Source organism: Salvelinus alpinus, chromosome 12, assembly GCF_045679555.1.
Source record: "Salvelinus alpinus chromosome 12, SLU_Salpinus.1, whole genome shotgun sequence".
Taxonomy (NCBI): domain Eukaryota; kingdom Metazoa; phylum Chordata; class Actinopteri; order Salmoniformes; family Salmonidae; genus Salvelinus; species Salvelinus alpinus.
Window position 1 is genome coordinate 26,511,973 of NC_092097.1, and position 8,405 is coordinate 26,520,377.

An 8,405-nucleotide genomic window follows, 5' to 3' on the forward strand; every position below is an offset into this window, starting at 1 on the left:
TCAGTACAGCTCTGTAAGGCATTTTTGTTCCCAGGGTTTGATTTACAATGTTGCTCCAGCTCACAACCACATGTAATCAGAGCACAGAAGACACTTATCGTAGAACAGAAAAACCTTAGCTGGAGGGGATTCACTGAAAATTGTAAATATTATTAACAAATATGGATGAATGGTACAAAGTGAATGTTTATAAACGATTGTATATACTGAACTGTAAAAACCCTCTCATCCCATTCCTTAGTCCTTACTGTTGTTACTCAGATCCTCTCTCGCCCTTTCCTAGGTTCTCCTAAGATTTGTGTCCATCCCTCCTCTTATCTCCTCTTACAGAGTAGTGTTCTGAGCGACCTTGCCATCACAGAGCCTAAGTCATTCCTGTCTCTTGCAAAGCTGGTCAGGGCGAGGCAACAGGAGGGATTCTGTGCAACGTTAGGCGATAGCAAAGAGCCTCCTGGTGTCGTCTCACGCATCGTCACACTACAGTGATCTAGCCACCTCCTCCATAGGCAATTGCAATTGACTCCATACCACCTATTTGCTGATCTCAGCAAGGGCCCACACATCCAATAACCCAGTTTCCTTACTGGCAATACGACCAACACAGTGCTGCCCTGCCACTATTCTAGTCCCTTTCTGAATCATGGCTGCTGGAGAGATGCTGACGTAATCACTCAATATGATAGTATTCATAGGAGAGGTTTGACTGACGGGGGGGAATATTTGCCCTTCATTTGTAATGCCTTGTGTCTATGTACATATGTGTGATTGTGTGTTTGCCTGTTTTCCTGTAAAAAATGTGGAAAATCGTCTAGTAAATAAAACATTTGGCTACTTATTCAGTGTTCTGATGTTGTTGCTAATATTACAAATATTACTAAAAAAATGATGCACTTTCTCCCGGAGAGATGACTCAATTTAGGGTTTAGCAAGATCTAAGCAAGATCATTTTAAGTTACTGTCCCAAGTAATTGTGGTAATGTTACATAGACTGTTAATAAGTATTTAGTTCCTGTCAATGAATTTGTTCAAGGAGAACGTTTTGAAAAGATTCAGGTTTCCCTGAAATGCTACTGCAATGTATTACTTAAATCTAAACAGCTCTCAATGTAAGCTTATGAAAAATGCAATGAATTTAAAATGCGTTCTGTTGACCGAAGTACAAAAAAAACTCCGCAAATGATGCAACTATCACATTCATTGTCTCAAATGGCCTTCCAGTGTGGTTATTCAGGGTTATTATAAGACTTACGTTTTGGACCACTGCGGTTACCATAGCCTCTTATGGGTGGGCAATATGTTTGATCTCAAAAGGACAACCAATCAGAGGAGTAGTATTTTCCCAAACCAATCAGCATGGGCGAATTTTTTATTTTTATTGCGCTTGTTCAAAGACGGCAGCATGACACGCGTGTGGAGGAAGTGTGGTGATAGACTGCCAAGCTTGATCACTTCCACCTGCCTGGGCCAGCAGTTTATTTTCAGTTTTACTGGCTGTTCGTCCTGAATAAGGGGCATCCAGAGGCGCCCTCGGAATTCCCAGTTCCACCGCCATCCCCTCCACGGGTTGGCAGCTCGGTGGTGGTGGCGATAAACCCAAGGACAAATGGAGCAATTTCGACCCAACCGGGCTTGAGCGAGCGGCCCAGGCGGTAAAGAAGCTCGACAAGTCTCGTAAGTGTCTTGCATGATAACTAGATTATATAGGACTGCGTAACTAGCTAGAGACATATTGGTAATCATTAAAGAAAGAGCGATGCACCCGCAGCATGCTTTACAACCTCAACAGTGATGCTGATGCAACACCGGCCGGTGTCTTTACATACCCGTGGAAACTAGCTAGGAGATTACGCTATCTAGTTAATTAGTCTTCATGGCAGCTATCAGTAGGACAACACTATAGTAAACGAGAATGACATGTATCACATTGAATGTTGTGCTGCACATTTTCATTCATGTTGGAAGTTGATCGAGAGTATTCCTTCATACAGTTCAGTTTGCCAGATGGCTCTAGTTACATTACATTTAGTATAACTTAATTCAGCCAGGTTTTAAACCTTGTATTACATTATTTTCCAGAACATTAAGTTGATTTTTCTGGTACTTCTAATTCGTTTGAATATAGTCTACTGTCATTAAATTAAATGTATGTCTCTTGAAGATGAATGTCCCTTTCCCTTGGTGTTATTTCAGGTCATGCCAAAGAGGCCCTGGATCTGGCTCGCATGCAGGAGCAGTCTGTTCAGATGGAACACCAGACCAAAATCAAGGTACTGTTTTAAACAAGGCACATGCAGAGTAATGTGTAGGACACCAAATACATTATACGATTAATCCAATATCTGATCATGCTATTCGTGTTCCCTCTGTGTGTGATGGTGGCAGGAGTATGAGGCAGCTGAAGTGGGATCAGCTGCGTATTCAAGGGGAGGAGAGAAGGAAAACTGTCTGCGAGGAGACCAAGCAGCATCAAACGGTGAGAGCTGGTACTGAGAGGGTTTAGTGATACTGCAGAAGGGGTGATTGTGCAGTAGTATTCATTGTACTGCAGAGTATGGGGTCAATGATGGGCTCATAGCATGGATCATAATGCAGAGGTATGGGTAAACTGTAGAAGCAAGCATTTGCTTTGTAGTTAGATGTCTTTGAGTTTGTAGAGTACAATTGTGTCGGTAAGTTTAGAGCTTGAAATTGTCTGCACAATTAGCTTTAATTCTGAAACAGGCTATAATGAGAGATGGAGAGGAGCTTACATATAGGGGTTACATATCTGTCCACCAGAGGGCGACTAACGTGTTACTATGGTTACAGTCTCCTCTTATCCCTTTAGAGAGCACAGTTCCAAGACAGACTTGCCAGACAGAGGTATGAGGATCAACTCAAGCAAAAGGTAAGACCAACTGCCATTAGCTGCAATATCTATTCAGTCCTGTTTAGGCTAGAAAAAAGTTGAGTGAAAATGCTGTGTCCAGCTGACTGAGTGTCGACTCTCCTCTGTGTCCTCAGCAAGCCCTGAATGAGGACAACATTTGCAAACAGGAGGACTCTGTGCTTAAACAGGAGGCTATGAGGAAAGGTACTGACCCCGTATAATACAGTCACACAGCCTCCAGGAATATGGTTCTGCTTCGATTTTCACTGGTCATTATAGCCATATGGGGTCTGGCAATCACAAAATGTGTAAGGGATGATCAACGAGGGGGGGTGTGTTCTATAGAGAAATAATGCACGCTCTAGAATGCCCTTCAAGCCAATAAGAAACGAGTATTCAACAATGCTATGGTATAATGATATTATATCCACTGATTTATCCGCTCCACATAGCAACAATCGAGCACGAGATGCAGCTGAGGCACAAGAATGAGCTGCTATGTGTAGAGGCAGAGTCTAAAGCATGTGCACGTGTTGAACGGGAAAACGCAGACCTCATCCGCGAGCAGATCCGCTTGAAGGCAGCAGAGCACAGACAGACTGTACTAGAGACTATACGGTGAGACAGACTTAGTGTATTACATTACAGACCATACAGAAAGATACTATATTGGATACCTGACTGTCTTTGTATATTTCTGTAATTTCAGGACTGCAGGTGCTGTGTTTGGGGAAGGATTCCAGGCCTTTGTGTCAGACTGGGATAAAGTCACAGCTACTGTGAGACCTGCCTTCTACTCTACTTCCTCATTTATGTTCATTAAGCAAACTGCCAATGACTCCTAAATAAGTACCTGATATCTTAAAGGTTTATTTATATCTGATCTAAGCTGTTGGAGCGTCTCTAAATGTAGTGTATTTGTTCCCTCACACCACCAGGTCGCAGGACTGACCCTGCTGGCTTTGGGTGTATATTCTGCCCGGAACGCCACAGCTGTGGCAGGGGGCTACATTGAGGCCCGGCTCGGGAAGCCCTCATTGGTCAGAGAGACGTCTCGCATCACTGTGGCGGAGGCGATCAAGCACCCCATCAAGGTAGCGCGGCCCTGCTGTGCATTGTATAAGTCCTGTGTCTGATGCTTTTTGTGTTTTTTTTATTTTAATTTTATTGCAAGTAAATGAAGTTTGCTAAACACTTATGTCGAAGTGATGGTGAGGTGCATTTTCTTATTTTTCCTCTCTTATAGATTTCAAAGCGCCTGACAAGCAAACCTCAGGATGCCCTGGAGGGAGTAGTGCTCAGTGTGAGTACCAACACTCAGCACACACCTGAGCACCAGAGAGTCATACCTTATACAGTCTCAACACAACTATACCTGGGAGATATTATACCCAGCACATGTATTAAAGAGACATTAATAGAGAATGCTGTGTAGAGTGAATATATGTTTTTGCAGCGCTGCTTTGAATCAAAATGTTGCTCTCCCTGATATGAATTATTCCCTCCACTCACCACAGCCTAACTTAGAAGAGCGTGTACGTGACATCGCCATAGCAACTAGGAACACACGGCAGAACAATGGGCTCTACATGAACATCCTCATGTACGGCCCCCCAGGTACTGGAAAGACCCTCTTCGCTAAGGTAGGCCCCTTACAGAATCACCTTGACTTTGACAAGAGGTGTTATGTTGGTAACTGTATCTCTGTGGTTGGAGTAGAAGCTAGCCGTGCACTCTGGGATGGACTATGCCATCATGACGGGTGGAGATGAGGTGCCCCTGGGCCGTGAGGGCGTCACCGCCATGCACAAAGTCTTTGACTCTGCCAACACCAGTCGCCGTGGGTATGCTACCCTCACTTGCAGTACTATCATACTAATGATAGAACTTAATGTAAACATGATATAACCCTGTAACTTAAGTATCTACATAATATACATTTTAACTTGCCATAAATAGACATGCACTTGAAATGATATACAGAGAATGAATTAAGACCAGTGCAGCTCTGCTAATGCCACCTGTGTCCTGTCTGACACAGCCTGTTGCTGTTTGTTGATGAAGCCGATTGCATTCCTTCGCAAGAGATCTACTGTAAGTGTGTTGTGTACAACCTGGGATTAAATACATATGTATTTGAGTATCTGGTATTTTAAAATACCTTTTTCTGTGTGTTTGAGTATTTTATAATACACTGGCCCAAACAAGAACTTTTATTAGAGTATTTGAATGCTTATTTGTAAAAAAAAAAAAAAAAAACATAATACTCTACCAAATTGTATTAGAGTATTTTCAAATACTTATCTTAAATACTATTTTCAAATATCTGGATTAAATGCTTGAGTGTATTTGAGTATTTTCAAATACTTTCCAGGTGTATTTCCAAATAAAGTAAAATATTCAACTACTTGCCTTTTCAAATATAAGATATCTGAGTACTTACTTCGAATGTATGTGAAAGTAATTGAGATATTTCAAATACTATTTGAACCCAGGTATTTGTACCTTCCTGTATTGAAATGATAGCAAAAACAACTATCTTGTCGAAATATTGGAAAATAAAATTCAATGTTTGTGTCTTTTTGTTTGCAGGAGAAGGTGAGTGAAGAGCTCAGAGCAACTTTGAACACATTCCTGTACCGCACTGGTGAGCAGAGCAACAAGTCAGTCCTCATTCACTCTAAATTCACCATAGCTATGCCCAACACCCTGAATTCTGATGTACAAACTTCCTCAAATACCACAGCATTCTAACCCTAATAGCCCACTGGTGTGTTGTCTTCCTCCAGGTTCATGATGGTGCTGGCTAGTATCCAGCCGAAGCAGTTTGACTGGGCCATCAACGACCGCATTGATGAGTTAGTCAACTTTGTCCTGATGAGAGGCTAGTGCGCCTGTACTTTGACAGGTACGTGCTTGAGCCTGCCACAGAGGGGAGACAGTGAGTCATACAGCATTACGCCCGCACAGCAGCACAGGTTTAAATGGGGCACTCTCACAAGCACACACACACTGGGATGTATAATGGAACAAGTTCTAATGCCAAGTAATTAGCTACTCCCAGACATACTTGGAGTCATCTGCATTCCGTGACACACACACCTACCCACGCACACATGTGGACAGGAATTAACTCTTGAGTGCCTGGGTGGAGGGAGGCCCCTCTCTGTATTGTTCCATCAAAATAAGCTCTGGCTGTGGAGTGTGTCAGGGGCAGGTCTTTAAGAGCAGGTGTCCCAGCAGTAAGCAGCAGCCATGCTGAGTCACTAATTACAGTGGGGCTTTGAGGGCCTGGAGCCTGGGAGGCGGAGGGGCAGGGGGCGATTTACACAGGGCACAGGAAGCTGGACCAGGCTCAACAACACTCAGACAACCGAGCCAGCTGGTGGAGGGAGCTTGGCCACTTAAGTAGTGGCTCCCCAGATAAGAGTCAGACAAGACCTCATAACGCAGACCTGTTTCCATTCTGCCGGACAGGATGTCATTCAGACCTGTGTCTGTCTGTAATCCCTCTGTCTCCATGTTCCTCTGTCTCTGTTTGTCCCTGCAGGAGAATGAAGCTGGCTCAATTTGCCTATGGTCAGAAGTGCTCGGACATCGCTCAGAGGGCATGTCGGGCAGAGAGAGATCTCTAAACTGGGCGTGGCCTGGCAGGTATGTGATGCGTTTCCCCTGTTGTTCATAGGTCAATGCTTTCTACTGAGCTTTTTGAAAAGATAACAACCAGAATTATCCAATTATTCCAATTTGACAAGTTATTTGTTGGATGGAGAGCCTGTGTAGAGGGTCATAGATGGATGGCCACAGAGGGGAGTTGGGGAGTTGCAGGGAAGGTGATTTGGTTACCAAGGAAGTCCAGACCCATTTATTCTCCAACTATTAATAGAAGCAGAGCTGGGAAGTGGATCACTATGTATGTCACTGTTCCTCCCTATCTGCAGTGTCATGTTCATCTCTCCTGTGAGACTCATTCTGTGGACAAGAACTGTAATGATATATTTTATTTAGATTATATGTAATGTAATAATCCATGTATTCTATGTCCTCCTGTAGGTGGCAGCATACTCCTCAGAGGATGGTGTTCTAACGGAGGCCATGATTGATGCTCGGGTGGATGACGCTGTGCGGCAGCACCTCCAGAAGATGGACTGGCTGCACGGGGAGGCTGGGGCCAAGAGCACAGCCTCTCCCAGCACTGGACCAGTAGACAGCAGCAATATATGCTCTACTTCTATGGGAGCCACCACAGCCTCATGAGTACTCAACCCGGTCCTGGAGATGGACAGCAGACCGCAGACCCCTGTCAATTGGGAGGAGCTGAAATTGTAGGTGCCTCTACCTGCAGAATCAGCCCCACCTTCCTCAGACAGTACCACCCTGCCTGCGGAGGGGACTTTCCCGGCCAAAGGGGAGAGTGTCAAAGCAGTGGTAACACCTCAGGGGGAGGGGTAGAGTGTGTAGCCCAAACTGATGCAGCCCCTAGCCGTGAGGGTGGGACAGAAACTCCTCCCAAGGATGGGACTCCAGTTTGACATTTGGGGGGGAAGGAAGGAAGGGGGCTGCTTTTTGGGATTGATGGGTTTACAGGAGGACGCCTCCTGTTCCTCCTGACTGTCTGTATACGTCTGTCTGACTGAAAGAGATGGGGGACGGGATGGAGGCACTAACAGATCATGAAGCAATCCTGGAGAGGTTGGAGAGCTGTGATAATATATTATTTGTATAAAAAGTGTACTTTATATGGAAACACTGTCTAATAATATTAATGTTGATGTGGACTGTAAGAGATGATACGCTATTATTCAGATGGTGTGGATGAAAATAATCCAGGTTTCTTACAATGGCTGCACTTATGATATGAATTGTAATGGGATGGTTTCATAGACTTAAACAATGTGACCAACAGATGGTGATTAACTATATCTTCAACCTGTGTAATGACACACCAGGACTCTGTCACTGTTAACCTCCAGTGGTCCGTTTTAATGAAACAAACATTTAATTTTTACAACACCGATGTCTGCACAGAGAGACGGGGGGGGTCTAGGGAGGATGGGGAGTTGAAGTGAAAGGGTGCTATATCCCACTCCCTAGAGACTAATTCATAAGGGAGGAACACTCAGGATCCCAATGGGTCACAGTCCTCATACAGTATCACTCTTCAATGCCATAACAAGAGCATTTTGCACCTGTATGAGTTAATACACCACAGGCAGTCCCTTTCACAGCTACTATTATGGAGGCACTCTACATCTGGCTGTTCAGTGTGAAGTATTTTGTCAACTATAAAGAGTACCTGAGTTTAACCCTCTTTGGAATTTCATCTCCAGGTTTCCATGGTGATGACCCTCTGGACCAAATATCAAATAAAACCTTTAACCCCTTAACAACACACACATACAACATTGCCATAACTAATGGTTCTTTAATGTTGGCACACTGCATATACTGTACACACCCCACAGTTAGATGAGCAGGCAGCATTTATGTTCTCGTTCCCACCCCAAATAATGTGTAATTATTGACATCAATAACC

The 8,405-nt window shown here is 44.0% G+C and overlaps 1 pseudogene; it reads left to right on the forward strand.

Moving 5' to 3' along the window:
* The first annotated feature begins 1,399 nt into the window (after nt 1–1,399).
* LOC139535266 (ATPase family AAA domain-containing protein 3-like) lies at nt 1,400–8,175 on the forward strand (annotated as a pseudogene).
* The last annotated feature ends 230 nt before the right edge of the window (nt 8,176–8,405 follow it).